At 34.0% G+C, this 17,497-nt stretch overlaps 1 pseudogene; it reads right to left on the reverse strand.

The window, feature by feature from the left end:
- LOC141373216 (14-3-3 protein zeta/delta-like) overlaps positions 1 to 14,528 on the reverse strand; it is a 37,953-nt pseudogene extending 23,425 nt beyond the window's left edge.
- Positions 14,529 to 17,497: the final 2,969 nt, after the last annotated feature.

Raw genomic sequence — 17,497 nt, forward strand, 5'->3', positions numbered from 1 at the left:
CCCCCGAAAAGTACCTAATTAATCAACTACAGAAATGATCTCCATATAATATCATGCTAAAGATTTAATTAAAAGAATATCTTATGGAAGGGTTTTGCAATAAGATGATGAAGTGTTTCTTCCACTTGTTTAGTGCACACTGTTCTCTGCCATGCATATCAATTAGGTAACTAAGAAGGTATATAGCTACCTCCACTATAAAGCCCTTTCTTTAAGCAAGGCAGTTCCCACTACCTGTCCAATGAGATACTATTTTATTATTGTTCCCTACTGAAATTAGATGCTTCTGCACAAAACTCAATCTTCATCACCCTTTGATTACCACGGGGGTTGGCAGTGGTCCAAGTCATTCAAAATCCTGTAAGTTTAGAAAGATTCTCAAGTATCAAAATATTACATCAAATGTACTTGATAAATTCCACTTTGATAAGTAAGAAAGAATAGCTTAGATCATACATCATAGTGATAATATGGCAACATGGTATTAGCAGTGCATTCTAAAGTTTTACTAACTGATCCACAGTTGACACCATCATTCGCAGTAAGACTAGATATGGCTTATAATTATAGAATATATAATGCTGGGCTTTTTCAGAACAGCCAACTTCTGTTTTATGAACCGAATTCATAAAGCTTACATATGGGATACACATTCTCTATTATGTCTTAAATGTGTCCTATGTCAACGAGAGAATATGTCTTTCTTACCATTCTATGGCCTTTCATTCCTCAACTAACTAGCTTATGATATGTTCTTTTCATCTCTCCCTCTTCTCCCCCAACCCCTCTTTCTCATCTGGTTTGGTTAATACACACCAAAGATCTCACCAGCTTGCCCATCTTCAAACAACATAACTACTGACACAAAGGGCCCATAGTAATTGCTTAAATTAGAAGTCCTGCCTATAGGCTAATGTTGGAGCTCTAACCTCAGCCACAGATATTTTTATTGGCAAACAACCTGACACCCTATTTACAACATACACCCAAATCAGTCCTTTTGATTTAAATTTATTTGTGACAGAATTCCTGTCATCATCCATTGGGACAAAATTTTAGACTCTTAGAAACTTAGATTTGGCCACCCTTAATTGGAGATTTGGTTGGGCAAGTTGGGTGCTGACTTCCATCCCTCTGACTTCCAGGTTGCTTTTCCCAATGGGAAATATCAGCAGAAAATCCAGAGATTAGGAAGGAAGTGATATTAGATATTTGTCCCACTGTCCCACTGGCATTCTCTTTGCTGGTTGCTGTGGGTTGTTGTGTCCCTCTGCCAGAGGCTACAGCTCCAGTCAGGAGGCCTTCTTAATTTTTTTGTGTTCTGGTAACTTCTCTCTTCCTTTACTCCATTTTTCTTTCTTCTTCTGCTGGCCCTACAGAACTGGTCTGTCCCTAGTTGATTTCCTAAATCCTGCCCTTGCCTTTGTAAATAGTCCACGTCTTGAACTCTCTCCAAATCCCCCTTTGTTCCTACTGAACCCTGACTGATACAATATTCTTAGCCAATTTTCCATTCTATGTTTTCTCTTTTCAATTTGTAGAAATTATTTTCATACTCTGGTTATCAACTTTTTGTCAGTTGTATATATTACTAATGTTTAATCTGCAGCTTGCTTTGAACCCTATTTATGGTATTTTGTGGTACAGATATATATAAATATAAAACTTAAGGTTGTAAGATATATTATTTCTCCTTTGTCCTTTCTGTAAGAAATTCTTCTCTACCTCAACTTTATGAAGATTTTCCTATAATTCTTTTTAGAGATATAGACTTGCTTTTATAAGTAGATCTTCAATTTATTTTTACTTTTTTGATCTTCAATTTATTTTTATGAAAAAATAAAATATAAATTAAATTCAGTAGTTTATGGGTACCTGGGTGGCTCAGTCAGTTAAGCAACCAACTCTTGATTTTGGCTCATGTCATGATCTCAGCATCGTGAGATCGAGCCCCGTGTAGGCCTCCGTGCTGGGCATAGAGCTTATTTAAGATTCTCTCTCTCCCTCTCCCTCTGTCCCTTCTCTCCCACAGGCATGCATCCGCATGCACACATTCTCACTCTCTCTCTAAAAAAAAATAAATTAAATATTTTAGTTTGTTTTCCCACCGTTTGATCAATTGTTTTAGTGCCATCTATTGAATAAACCATCAATTTCCAGGTTGCTAAAACCTGCCTTTTCTATAGTTATTATTTATCCCCCCCTTTTTGGGGGGTCCTTAATCAGTCTTACCTGTTTTTCCTATTGATTGCAATAGAAACAGTGTAGCTCATATTGATCGTATGATATGTTTTAAAAATGAGAAGAAAGTAAAGATAGGAAAGGCCCAATAAATTAGTAAAAATAATAAACGAAAAACAGGAAAGAGAGAGTGAGAGACAGAAGAGAGAGAGAGAGAGAAAGAAAGAAAGAGCGATCAAGGCCTTAGAAGTCTCCATGAGATCAGATTCAGTGAACACAGCAGGCAAAGAAAACTCTGCTTCTAACAATTTCAAAAGACAGCAATTCTAAAAGACAAAATCCATTGTATGTTTGTGGGGCTGGGTTGTTAAAATAGTATGAAGGTGAAGGTTGGTGGAGATGAAGAAAGCAGGAAAGTTAAGGCAAAAGTATTTATGAATATCCACATCCTGATGTTGACATCACTTAAGAAAATATCAGAAATGAGCCAGCTCTTTATCCTATCATAGAGAACACATATGAACTCTAATCCATGCCAATTTTCTAATTAATAAATGTGAAAAAGATATATATTTTCGATAACAGATTCATTAAAATCCACTAATATCTTCAAATATTTTTCCAGATTTTAAAATGAGAGAATGGGTACCCCCCAAAGTTTTTAAAACATCTAGTAACAATGAATTAAAAAATAAAATTTTATATGTAAAATTAAATAGGATTCATCGAGTACCTATCTGTTTCATTTACTATGTGATGTGCTTTACATTGGTTAGCTCATTCAATACTGTGGGGCAAGGAATCAAATCCAAAACTGATCTAACACTAAAACATGTCTAATAGTTTCCTGACATACCTACTTTCATCTGTAATAAAAATTTTACAGAATAAAGTTTAATACAATGTTTTGATAAAGAGAAACTTGAGTTACTAAAACATATTTCCATATTGCCTTACAAACTTATTTTACTCAGTAGCACATCAAAATGAGTTGTAGCATTACCAAACATATTTACAGTGAAGTTTTTTCATACTAAACCTCTGCTGAACTTTTCTGTAATTAGTTAAAAATCTCATCAGGAGATAACCTTTACTTTGACACAGCATCTTTCAAAATATATTCTTGAAACTCTGTTTGTTATATATTTTAATATCAAGTTAGAAAAGCTTATAATAGAAATAAAAGGGTTGAATTAATTAGTCAACAGTGATTAATTAGACATTTATCCAAAGTGAGATTTTAATTCTTTTCATCCCCTTGGCTTGATGCCACACTTTATTTGTTTAATGAGAACTCTATCCTCTGCAAAGTTTATGAATAAGTAAAAATTCTGGGATTTAGATATATTCATTCTGAGAATAGTTGGCAGTGACAGTAACTATCCAGATTCTGTATAATTTGGGTAGAATTTTTTTAAATACTACTTAATCGTTTTCTAAAATACATTTTAAGAGGATAAAGTATCGGACCTAAATTATATCAGTTAGTTGCTCTTTTAAATAGATGTTTGGTAAGTTTAAATAGATAAATTTGGAGCATTTTTCTATGAGTCAGCCTAATTTAGGGCATAAAATCATCTCCAAAAAATATGATGGAATTCTATTGACTTGATTTTAAATAACTAAATAACTGTCACATACATGATGAAATTGTAACTAATTATGCAAACAATAATTGACTGAAAATTAGAAAGACTTTGTTCATAAATATTGTTGTTTGCTGTTAGCTATTTAATCTCACAGCAATTAATACCATTTGGTTAATAACTTGCATATTTTACTTAAGCATTTAAGGGTTTCCCAAGTGACTTTCCCCCTGAATATTTATGTTTCAGGAAGTATTTCCCCAAGATATTTTAGATGGTTGGATTCCAAATTAATTTTCATTTTTAATCAGTTTCTGCTTATAAATTTTGACTTTACTATATGCATTTATATTATTTCTCTATCTTCAATGGTTTTGGAACATAACATAAAATCAAGAGCCGTTGCAAATTCAATTAATTCTTTTAAGCTTGTTATAGATACGAAATAAAAGTAGAGATGACTCATTATTTAGAGTTAATCCTCTACTTAATTCCTGTCAAATCAATATGCTGTAACTACTTTTCTGTTTTAGTTTTACAATCTGACATTTTAGTCTGTGCAGAAGTGTGTTAGTTTACTAGAGATGTTCTAACTAATTTTCACAACTTGATGACTTAAAAAAAAAAAAAAAGCCAGAAGTCCAAAATCAATGCTGGCAGGATTGACTGCTTCCTGAAGTTCTGAGCAAGAATCTGTTCATAATTCTTTCTTAGCTTCCAGCTAGTGGACACATCACTCCAGTCTCTGCCTCCATCTTCACATGGTTTTATCCCATGTCTCACATAAAGATGTTTCTTTGGACTTAGGGGCCACCTGGGTGATTCAGGATGCCTTCATCTTAGGACATTTCATTCATTCATTCATCCATTCATTCATTCATATAAATTTCCAAACCATAGTTTATTGTTTCAAAATTATACAGAATTAGCCTACCTTACCCATCTTTCCTTATGTTAGTGTCTCTTCACAGTATTCTATTTAATGGACTTGTCCAATACATAGTTCTTACTTCTTTTTTACTCTCTTTTAAGAACCTTTAATTTAATTATACCTGCAAAGACCCTTTCTCTAAATTCACAGTCATAGGTACTGAGGGTTAGGATTAGGGCATATCTTTGGGGAGACCACAAATCAACCCACTATAATATGCAACATGTTTCATTACAAATTGTTCTAACCTGATTATTTGAATGAAATATCTGAGACTAAACACATTACTATGCAGTATATAACTGTTTTTACTAGGGTCCATTCCTGTATTAACTATATATGAATCACTAACCAAATCAACTTGCCCTACTTGATCTTTCCACAGTCACACTCAAAATTTTCAGATATTTTTGAGTAACATTTTAACTAGTTGATCACCACAAAATCATTTTCTGATTACTTTAAAGTATTAATTGTGATCAAAATAGCCACGCCAGAAGTAATATCCTCTTGAAAAGCAGAGATCATGACCACATTCCTGTTCTTTTTCACAAATCAATAAAATATTAATCTAACACTTCCACTGTTCTCAATGATCACATTTATCCCTATGCAGAGTTGAATTATCATCCAACTTTCTATTCAATAAATACATTTTGACATTGATTCATTTCGTTAGCTATTTCCTGATTTCTGGATATAGAATTAGGAACTTTTTTGCTTCAATCACTCATTCACAGGAATAATCAATATATCCCTATTATAGAACAATCAAAGAGCTGAAGAAATAACTAATGAAAAAAAATCTGTAAATGACATTAAATAACAAATGAACATAGCTTGAAAGTTAAATGCTTGGGAAAAACTGAGTTATGTTTTATATGCTCTCTAAAAACAACAAATCCCTTAAGCTTAAAATGTAATTCTTAGTATTCCCAAGGATATAGTGATATTAAAGTCAAAGTAGAGGACTTTGGAGAAGTGCTAACTCATAGATCTAAGAAACCATACAACTAAAAGAAGGCATGAGGAAAATAAACTTACTGCTCTACATGTAAAACATACTTATTTGGCAATTTTACAGGCAAATGGACGTGGATGTGAATCCATTTTGTGTGTATGTGGCTTTCCTGCTTAATTTTTTTTCTAATTATTGTTCATATTCTATTCACTGCTTTCCATCTTTAGAATAACAACAACAAAAAAAGAATTTAAAAGTAAAGCATTCAACGAGCCAATTAATTTACCCACATAAAACTAGGAAAATCACCTCCCAGAATTGGTACAAGGATTACATGAGTTCACACCTCTTATGTTCTTAGAACACCAATTGGCACATAATAAACACTATGTGTGTTTGCATTGATATGATGATGATTAAAAAGACTAGAAAAGGTTGAGAACCATTAGGAAGTCCTTGGATTCCCTTACTGAAATGTACATTAACAGGTATTTTTTTCACTTTGCCTTCTTTTTTTTTCTTTTTTAGAGAAAGAGAGAGCATGCGAGAGGAGAAGTGGGTGCAGGGGAAAGGCAAAAGGAGAGAGAGAGAGAACCTTAAGCAGGCTCAACCCCCAGCTCAGAGCCAGACACAGAGCTCTATCTCACAACCCTGAAATCATGACCTGAGCAGAAATCAAGAGTTGGACGCTTAACCAACTGAGCCACCCAGGCGCCCATTTCGTCTCTTAAAGCCCCTAGAGAAGTTCTTTTTGCATTGTCTATTACAGTTTGTGTTTGAACATAACTAAATAATAGTCCAGGAGAAAACTCCAGGGAGATTTTTATAAAGTTAAGTGCTTCTGTTATTTAACAGAACAGACTTAATGCAATTAGTTTAAAATGATAAATATGAACACAGTAGTGTGTTTATGGCTCTTAAGGCAGATCTAATTTCTTGAAATGAAATATATACTTAAAAATAGAATTGGTTCAGCTATACATTAAAATGAAACAGCATAGTGCCTCTGGCTCTCTGAACTCTAATCATCTTGGCTTCTATGAAAAGAAAATTGAATTTCTTATCTAAATATTAGATATTCCTTGCCAACTAACTGAAAGTCAAAATTCTTTTCTAGATAAAACTTTAAATTATCAGGTATGATCCTGGGTTAATGACTCAAAGGACCACTATAAATTATATATTAAAATAACTTTCAGATGATCTCAGTTATTTTTAAAAGTGTGATTGGGAAAATCTATATTTTTTAAAATCAATAAATGGTTAGAAAGCTTTGTCTAATTTAGAATGGACTGCTTTTCAGTGTCTAGGTGAGACTCACCAATTTTTTACAGTGATGAGATTATTTAATATTGAGTAATTATTAAATCTTAGATTAAATGAGATTATTTAATATTGAGTAATTATTAAATTATTAAATCTTAATTACTCAATTATTTAATATTGAGTAATTATTAAAATGTTAGGATTTTATAATTTTCAATATCCCATACATGTATATTTCCAGATGTGGAAATAAATGAAGACTACCCAAATGAGAACAAGCAAGACTATTTATTCAGACATTACTACCGCAATGGAGTCAGCCACCATCACTTGAATTTGGCAGAGATTCAAAGGCCATCAGGGAAGTGTAAAAGTTTTCAAGCAGAAAAAAGGGAAGGTTTCAGGTATGCCCTGATTAAAAGATGTTGGTGTGAGGAATCTAGAGAAGGGTTAACTAGAAGTGGGGAACTTTATGGGATTGGTTAGGGAAGCATATTTGGTTTTCTCTAGCAGTCCTATTTTTAAAGCAAGAAAAAAATTAGGAAGCTGGCACTTATTGATCAAGTTCTGCCATTTGGAGCTGATTACTACAAAAGGTTGTGAGTCAGAGTTCTATTTTCATTTATGGCCTGGAAATTGTCAATTTGTATATTCAGTTCCTTACAGATTTATATGTATTTCATTACAAAATTATTTCTACTGTAAGATCCAATGTTAATCTGTAGTAAAAGCTGTTATTTGATTTATTAAAACCCTGATATTTATTTATATCTCATCTATAAATTAAAATGCAAAATAAGGTATGAATTTTCTCTTAAAGTAGAATAAAATCTTCAAATATAACTCAGAGATCTTTCTCTAATATCTCATAAAATAAAAAGCCAAAGTTGCTAATTAGTCAACAACTATTTAAATATTTAAAACATGGTTTAGAAAGTCATCATCCAAAATGTCATGACACCAGCTTTATTGCCCAAAGTCATTCCGCATTTCACTCACCTCCTGTTGCTCACTCGCATGCTTGGGAAAGACTCTTCATATTCAACTCTGATTCCAGATTAGTGTAATGCCCCTGATAAAATCACTGTCCCACTGGATCCTGGACCTCTCCAACTGCTGCTGCTACTATCAACATTTTGGTTTCAGCAGAAAAGTCATGTGTATCTTAAGCTCTAAACATTCTACTGGCTTAATCTTTCAGTATTTATTTCTTAAAGATATTCTAGCATATTCACATGTTCATCTCCTCACCAATGAATAAGACAATTTTTAGATCATCTATGAACAGTACTTATTTTTGTTAAAATAACTAAAATTTCAAAGCATTATAAATCAATAAATACAGCCAAAGCAAAGGATGGTGAAAAATATATATTAAAACCAGTTACACTATGTGCTATGGTGAGGGCTGTGAATTGTGTAAAACTGATGAATCACAGACCTGTACCTCTGAAACAAATAATACATTATATGTTAAAAAAAAAAAGAAGAAGAAGAAGATAGCAGGAAGGGACAAATGAAGAGGGGGAAATCAAAGGGGCAGACGAACCATGAGAGACTATGGACTCTGAGAAACAAACTGAGGGTTCTAGAGGGGATGGGTTTGGGGGGATGGGTTAGCCTGGTGATGGGTATTAAAGAGGGCACGTATTGAATGGAGCACTGGGTGTTATATGCAAACAATGAATCATGGAACAAAAAACTAATGATGTAATGTATAGTGATTAACATAACATAATAAAATAAGATTAAAAAAAAAGCATACCCCCAAAGCAGGGGGAAAACTTGATGAAAGTACCTTCTAAGTACCTTCTAAACTAATGTGGACATCCAAAAACATAAAATGTATTTCTTAACATTAAAATTAAACTGAAGGGCGCCTGGGTGGCTCAGATGGTTAAGCGTCTGTCTTCGGCTCAGGTCATGATCCCAGAGTCCTGGGATCGAGTCCCGCATCGGGCTCCCTGCTCCTTGGGAGCCTGCTTCTCCCTCTGCCTCTCTCACTCTCTCTCTCTGTGTCTCTCATGAATAAATAAATAAAATCTTTAAAAAAATAAAAAATAAAAAATAAAAATAAATAAATAAAAAAAATAAAATTAAACTGAAAAATAAAGTAAAAGAAAAACTGAGAGTTAATGTTTCTATTTTTTCTCCATGTATAAAACTTTTGTTCCACTTACATCAACTTGATACACATTATTAATTATGCTTGGATGTTCATAAAAATTTCATAAGATATTAAACAAAACTAGCCACTATCTTGTTATTTCCCTGTTAACTATTTTTATAGTACGTGCATGTTTAATAAGTTTTTTAAATATCACAAAAGCAAAAAACCTTAAAAAAGTTAAGTACTTTTTTATTGTCTTTTACATTTTTACTTCTCTATTTGATATATATGAAAAAATGAATATCAAGATTTCACTTTAACTGCATCTTATAAGTCTATGCTTACTTTGCTTAAAATATTTAAACAAAAATAAAATGAGTATTACAAAAATAATGAACAAAAACAATGGGTAATTTTACAAATAATGGAATGTGAAAAATTTCTGCCCTCCTCTAGACTAAATGGTTTACAACTTTGTCCAAAGGAACACTTCTACAACTATAGTCAAAGATTTGCATATTGAGATTGTGTATTCCACAGGTAGCTCATGGTTCAAAATGTAATATCCATGGGGTATCTACTTCTACTATAGTCTTAGAAGTACTCCAAACCTTAGAGTACCCACAATAACTATAACTGTGATAGAAACCAGTTATCTCCGCTATCCCATACCAGGACAAATCAATCTGTAATCAGTTTTCTTTGCTTAGACATAGAAGGAGTTTTAACACAGACCACTGTAAAGCCACCATGTAGCAAAAACATTAATAAAATTTCCACATCCCCACATGGACCACTTGAAGATGACAACTCTCAACAAAGTGGGTATAGAAGGAACATGCCTCAAAATAATAAAGGCCATATATGACATGGCGACAGCTAACATCATACTTAACTGTGAGAAGCTGAAAGCTTGTTCTCTAAGATCAGCAATAAGACAAGGATGTCCATTCTGATTCAACACAATATTGGAAGTCCTAGCCAGAGCAACTAGGAAAAGAAAAAAGAAAAAAAAAGGCATCCAAATTGGAAAGGAAGAAATAAAATTGTCACTATTTGCAGATAACATATTACATATAGAAAACCTAATGACCCCACAAAAACACTTTTAGAATAAATTTAGTAAAGTTGCAAGATACAAAATCAATACACAAAAATCTGTCATATTTCTGCACTTAATAACAAAAAATCAGAAAAGGAAATTAAGAAAACAATCCCATTTACAATTGTGTTCAAAAGAATAAAATACCTAGGAATAAACTTAACCAAGGAAGTGAAAAACTTATACACTGAAAACTATGACGCTCTGATAAAAATTGAAGACACAAAAAAATGCAAAAGTATTCTGTACTCATGAATTGGAAGAATTAATATTGTTAAAATGTCCACATTACCTAAAATAATCAATGCAATTTTAAGAAAATTCCAATGGCATTTTTCATAGAAACAGAATAAACAGCCCTAAAATTTGTATGGAACCACAAAAGATCCCAAATGGCCAAAGCAGTCTTGAGAAAGAACAAAACAGGAGGGATTATAATCCCTGATTTCAAACTATATTACAAAACTATGTTAATCAAAACAGTAATATATTGATATAAACACACACACAGATCAATGGAAGTGAATACAGAGCTCAGAAATAAACCCACACATATGTGGCAACTGATATATGACAAAGGAGCCAAGAACGTACAATGAGAAAAGGACAGTCTCTTCAACAAATAGTGCTGGGAAACTGGACAGCAATAGGCAAAAGAATGAAACTGGACCACTTTCTTACACCATACACAAAAATTAATTCAAAATGGATTAAAGACTTGAACATAGGCTTGCCTGACACCATGAAACTAGAAGAAAACATAGGTAGTACCCTCCTTGATATCAATCCTGGTGATGATTTTTGTATATGACACCAAAAGTAAAGGCAACAAAAGCAAAAATAAACAAGTGGAACTAAATAAAGCCTAACAGCCTCTCCACAGCAAAGCAAACCATCAATAAAATGAAAAAACAATCTATCAAATGGGAGAAAATACTTGCAAATCATTTATATGATAAAGGTTAATATCCAAAATATACAGAGAATTCATACAACTCAATAGCAAACAAAATTGGCAGAGGGTCTGAATAGACATTTTTCTAAAGGTGATATAGAGATAGCGAAAAGATGCTCAACATCACTAACCATCAGAGAAATGTAAATAAAAACCAAAATGAGATATCACCTTACATTTGTTAGAATGACCATTATCAAAAAGACAAAAAGTAACAAGTGTTGGTGAGCATATGGAGAAACGGGAACCCATGTGTATTGTTGGTGGGAATATAAACTGGTGCAGCCACTATGGAAAAAAGTATGGAGGTTTTTCAAAAAATAAAAAACAGAACCATATGATGCAGAAATTCAACTTTTGGGTATTTATCTGAAAGAAATGAAAACACTAAAGTGAAAAGTATATGCACCTCTGTGTTTGTTGTAGCATTATTTACAATAGCCAAAACATATAAGCAACCTAAGTGTCCACTGATGGATAAATGGATAAAGAAAATATGATACATATACATGAATGGAATATTATTCAGCCATAAAAAAGAATAAAATCTTGCCATTTGTGACAACATGGATGAACTTTAAAGGCATTATGTTAGGTGAAGTAAGTCCAACAAAGAAAGACAAATACTATATGATCTCACTTATATGTACAATCTAAAAGCAAAAAAACAAACTCAAAGATAGAACAGATTGTTGGCTGTCAGAGGCAGGGGGTGAGGGATGGGTGAAATGGGTAAAGGGGGTCAAAATTTATAAACTTCCATTTATAAAATAAATAAGTAATGGAATGGAATGTACAGCATGGTGACTATCATTGTTAATACTGTATTGTATATTTGGGGCACCTGGGTGGCTCAGTCAGTTAAGTGTCTGCTTTTAGCTCAGGTCATGATCCCAGGGTCCTGGGATCAAGCCCTGCATTGGACTCCCTGCTCAGTGGGGAGCCTGCTTCCTCCTCTCCTTCTCCCTCTGCCCCTCCCCTCACTTATGGTTGCACACTCTCTCTCACACTCTCAAATAAATATTTAAAAAATACTGTGTTGTATGTTTGAAAGTTGCTAAAAGTAAATCTTTAAAGTTCTCATCACAAGAAAAAAAATTATAACTATATGTGGTAATGAATGATAGACCTATTATAATCATTTCATTGTATTAAATTATACACCTAATATAATAAAACTAAACAATCTAGTTAACAATAGCCAAACAAAATGATAAAATATCTAGGAAAATTAATAAAAGTTAAGCAACCCTATATGAAAAAACAGCAAAACCTTATTAAAGCAAGATGAAATATCTTGATAAAACAAAAGCAGAATCAATGGAGAAACAAATCAAGTCTAAATGTGAAAAAAAAATGAAAATAGGTAATCTCTAAATGTTAACTGGTTCTATTTTCCTAATATTAAACACAAAAACCATATGGGGAAAAATAGAAATTCAAATAGAAGTAACATATACATGTCATAGTTTGTGCATAACACCCAGTGCTCCATGCGGAACATGCCCTCTTTAACACCCATCACCAGGCTAACCCATCCCCCCACCCCCCTCCCCTCTAGAACCCTGTTTGTTTTTCAGAGTCCATCGTCTCTCATGGTTCGTCTCCCCCTCCGATTTCCCCCCCTTCATTCTTCTCCTCTTGCTATCTTCTTCTTTTTTTTTTCTTAACATATATTGCATTATTTGTTTCAGAGGTACAGATCTGTGATTCAACAGTCTTGCACAATTCACAGCGCTCACCATAGCACATACCCTCCCCAATGTCTATCACCCAGCCGCCCCATCCCTCCCACCACCCCCCATTCCTGCAACCCTCAGTTTGTTTCCTGAGATTAAGAATTCCTCATATCAGTGAGGTCACGGAACATTACATCAAAAACTAATGATGTAATGTATGTGATTAACACAACAATAAATTTTTTTTTAAAAGTTCTAAAAAAACATACACGTCATAAATTGTAAACAAAAAACTACTTATAGGGCATTATGGATAACAAATGATCCACTGTGTGAATTTCAGAATAAAATAGACTAAAGTTGGGAGTCTGGTTAATTTTCCCCTCCTTTTTTTTTTTAATTTTGTTATGTTAGTCACCATACAGTACATTAGTTTTTGATGTAGTGTTCTATGATAATTTTCCCCTCCTTCTCCTGCATTGTCTTCTTGTGGATCCTATGTCCACATGCCAAGCTGCTTCTCAGCCAGTGCATTATTACCAAGTTGCCCTTGTATGACTCTACTTAATATATTAAGTTCAACAATGGCTTCATCAAAAGCTGCCTCAGTAGTTTAAGCGTCCATCTATAGATAAATGGATAAAGAAAATGTGGTGTACACACACACACACACACACACACACACACACACACACACACGGAATACTATTCAGCCATAAAAAAGGAGAGAAATCCTGCCATTTGTGACACCATGTATAGATCTTTAGGGCATCATACTAAATAAAATAAGTCAGACAGAAAAAGAAAAAATACTGTATGATCTCATGTATATGTGAAATCTAAATTAACCAAACTCATAGAAATAGAGTCAAATTTGTGGTTGCCAGAGGTAGGGGTGGGGGGGCATGGGAGAATTGGGTAAAGCTGATCAAAATCTACAGACTTCCAGTTATAAGATAAATAAGTTTTGTGGGTATAATGTATAATATAATGACTATAATTAATATCATACACTTGAAAGTTACTAAGAGAATAAATCTTAAATGTTCTCATCACAAGGGAAAAATATTCTAACTATGTGAGATGTTAATTAAACTTATTATGATAATCATTTTGCAATATATACATATATTAAATCATTCTGTACACCTTAAACTTACACAATATTATATGTTAGTTATATTTCAATTAAAATGGAAAAGAAAGCTATCTTTGCAAAAGAACAGTCTTTGTCCAGGAAGTTGAGAATTGCACAATAAAACACAGAGAAATGAGAGCCCAGACCCAATACCGTAGGATGTTTTGGTTGTATTTCCTTTTTCTGATTTAAACAGCTTCTTGGTGTGCTTGTTGTGATAGATAGTCTCTTTCTGGTCACCACAACCGCAACCTGAGCCAAATATCACTAGTAATCTTCTTACATTTTCAAGCAGAAGACTTTGCTCTGTGCTTGTGAAGCAACTTTTCCAAAGAGACAGTACACCATCGCAGACACCTCTGAGATCGCTTTCTGTATTCTCAAGCCATCTGCTGTTTTTCTTAGCACCTCACATCATTAGCTCAATACTTGAGATGAACCTCCAAGATGACCTATGGGCTCCTATGACATTTTTATAAGCAACTGAGAGAAGATTCCTCTCCTTATTGGATAATACAGCTCCTTGTTCAGTTACAGACTTCATGCAGGCTGCAATGTCAATGTATTACTCAATTTACTTGGCCAGTTTGGCATTCTGCACCAGCATATTTTTGTCCATGGCTGGGTGTTCTGTGTCAGAAGTGGCTGGCAGTGGATGGAAAAGGATTTTGCAGTTTCTGAGCCATGGTAGTGGCAAGGCTGAAACCTGGATGTCATGGCTCAGAGGTTCTGTGTTTATATTTTCAATTTGTGGCAATGTGTATAAGAAAGTACTATGAAAGAAATATTACTTGTATTATTTCCTCATCCCTGAATTCATTACAGCAGCTTCTTTTACCTTGTGAAAGAAAGTTCTAAACTGAGCCTATGAGCTTCTGCAGAAATTTTAGCTCAGGAAATAATGAATGGTTATTCTTTCACCAACACCTTTTCTCCCGTCTTTTACAGAGTGAGAGCAAGTCTTTGGGAGCAAGTCTTACTTATTCAGGTGCTTGGGGGGTTTTCACCACCTTGGGTCTCTCTACATTCTTCTAAATCATTATTAGCACAAATACTGTATTTGAATAGAAAACATCTTCTTCTCCAACTCTATTTTCTTTTTAAAACATCCTTGATATTTTCATAGTTACAATCAAGTTAGATATAATAAAACAAAAGTTGTATATAATCAGCATTGCATACAATTAATTATATCTCTTAATTATTAAATTGACCTTATTAATAAAACATTTCAAAAAATGCATTTTTCCTTCAAAAGTAGCATGCAATATAGTTTTATTTGCATAAATACTACCTTATTTTATTTATTTTTTTGAAATTTTATTTTATTATGTTATGTTAGTCACCATACAATACATCATTAGTTTTTGATGTAGTGATCCACGATTCATTGTTCTCGTATAACACCCAGTGCTCCATGCAGTACGTGCCCTCTTTAATACCCATCACCAGGCTAACCCATCCCCCCAACCCCTCCCCTCTAGAACCCTCAGTTTGTTTCTCAGAGTCCATAGTCTCTCATGGTTCATCTCTCCCTCTGATTTCCCTCCCTTCATTTTTCCCTTCCTTCTCCTGATGTCCTCCATGCTATTCCTTATGTTACACAAATAAGTGAAACCATATGATAATTGACATTCTCTGCTTGACTTATTTCACTTAGCATAATCTCCTCCAGTCCCATCCATATTGATGTGAAAATTGGGTATTCATCCTTTCTGATGGCTGAGTAATATTCCATGGTATGTATGGACCACATCTTCTTTATCCATTCATCTGTTGAAGGGCATCTCGGCTCTTTCCACAGTTTGGCTATTGCGGACATTGCTGCTATAAACATTAGAGTGCATTATGGCCCTTCTTTTCACTACATCTGTGTCTTTGGGGTAAATACCCAGTAGTGCAATTGCTGGGTCATAGGATAGCTCTATTTTGAATTTTTTGAGGCACCTCCACACTGTTTTCCAAAGTGGCTATACCAACTTGCATTCCCACCAACAGTGTAAGAGGGTTCCCCTTTCTCCACAACTTCTCCAAAATTTATTGTTTCTTCCTTGTCAATTTTTGCCATTTTTGCCATTCTAACTGATGTAAGGTGGTATCTCAATGTGGTTTTATTTTGAATTTGCCTGATGGCTAATGATGATAAACATTTTTTCATGTGTCTGATAGCCATTTATATGTCTTCTTTGGAGAAGTGGTCTGTTTGTGTCTTCTGCCCATTTTTTACTTGATTATTTGTTTTTTGGGTGTTGAGTTTGAGAAGTTCTTTATAGATCTTGAATACCAACCCTTTATCTGTAGTGTCATTTGGAAATATCTTCTCCCATTCTATGGGTTGCCTCTTGTTTTGTTGACTGTTTCCTTTGCTGTGCAGAAGCTTTTTATCTTGATGAAGTCCCAAAAGTTCATTTTTGCTTTTGTTTCACTAGACTCATTCATCTCCAAGAGATGAATCTTGAAAGAAGTTACTGTGGCCGATGACAAAGAGGTTACTGCCTATGTTCTCCTCTAGGATTTCGTTGGATTCCTGTCTCACATTGAGGTCTTTCATCCATTTTGAGTTTATCTTTGTGTATGGTATTAGAGAATGGTCGAGTTTCATTCTTCTGCATGTGGCTGTCCAATTTTCCCAGCACCATTTATTGAAGAGACTGTCTTTTTTCTATTGTATATTTCTTCCTGCTTTGTCAAAGATTATTTGGCCATAGAATTGAGGGTCCATATCTGGGCTCTCTATTCTGTTCCATCGGTCTATATGTCTGTTTTTGCACCAGTACCATGCTGTCTTGGTGATCACTGCTTTGTAAGAGAGCTTGAAATCGGGCAATGTGATGCCCCCAGCTTTATTTTTCTTTTTCAACATTTCCTTGGTGATTCAGGGTATTTTCTGATTCCATACAAATTTTAGGATTGTTTGTTCCAGCACTTTGAAAGCGTCACTGGAATTTTGATTGGGATGGCATTGAAGGTATAGATTGCTCTGGGGAGCATAGACATTTTAACAATGCTTATTCTTCCAATCCATGAGCATGGAATGTTTTTCCATCTTTTTGTGTCTTCTTCAATTTCTTTCAGGAGTGTTCTGTAGTTCCTATAGTACAGATCCTTTACCTCCTTAGTTAGGTTTATTCTGAGGTATCTTATGGTTTTTGGTGCTATTGTAAATGGAATCATTTCTCTAATTTCTCTTTCTACAGTTGCGTTGTTAGTGTATAAGAAAGCAACTGATTTCTGTGCATTGATTTTGTATCCTGCCACATTACTGAATTGCTGTATGAGTTCTGGTAATTTGGGGGTAGAGTCTTTTGGATTTTCCACAAAAAGTATCATGTCATCTGTGAAGAGAGTTTGACTTCTTTGCCAATTTGAATACATTTCTTTTTGTTGTCTGATTGCTGGTTCTAGGACTTCCAGTACTATGCTGAACAATAGTGGCGAGAGTGGGCTTCCTTGTCGTGTTCCCGATCTTAAAGGAAAGGCCCTCAGCTTTTCCCCATTGAGTATGATGTTCACTGTGGGTTTTTCATAGATGGATTTTATGAACTTATGGAATGTTCCCTCTATCCCTATACTCTGAAGAGTTTTAAT

Source organism: Callorhinus ursinus, unplaced genomic scaffold (assembly GCF_003265705.2).
Source record: "Callorhinus ursinus isolate GAN/ISIS: 27379988/994484 unplaced genomic scaffold, GSC_fseal_2.0 scaffold8, whole genome shotgun sequence".
Taxonomy (NCBI): Eukaryota; Metazoa; Chordata; class Mammalia; order Carnivora; family Otariidae; genus Callorhinus; species Callorhinus ursinus.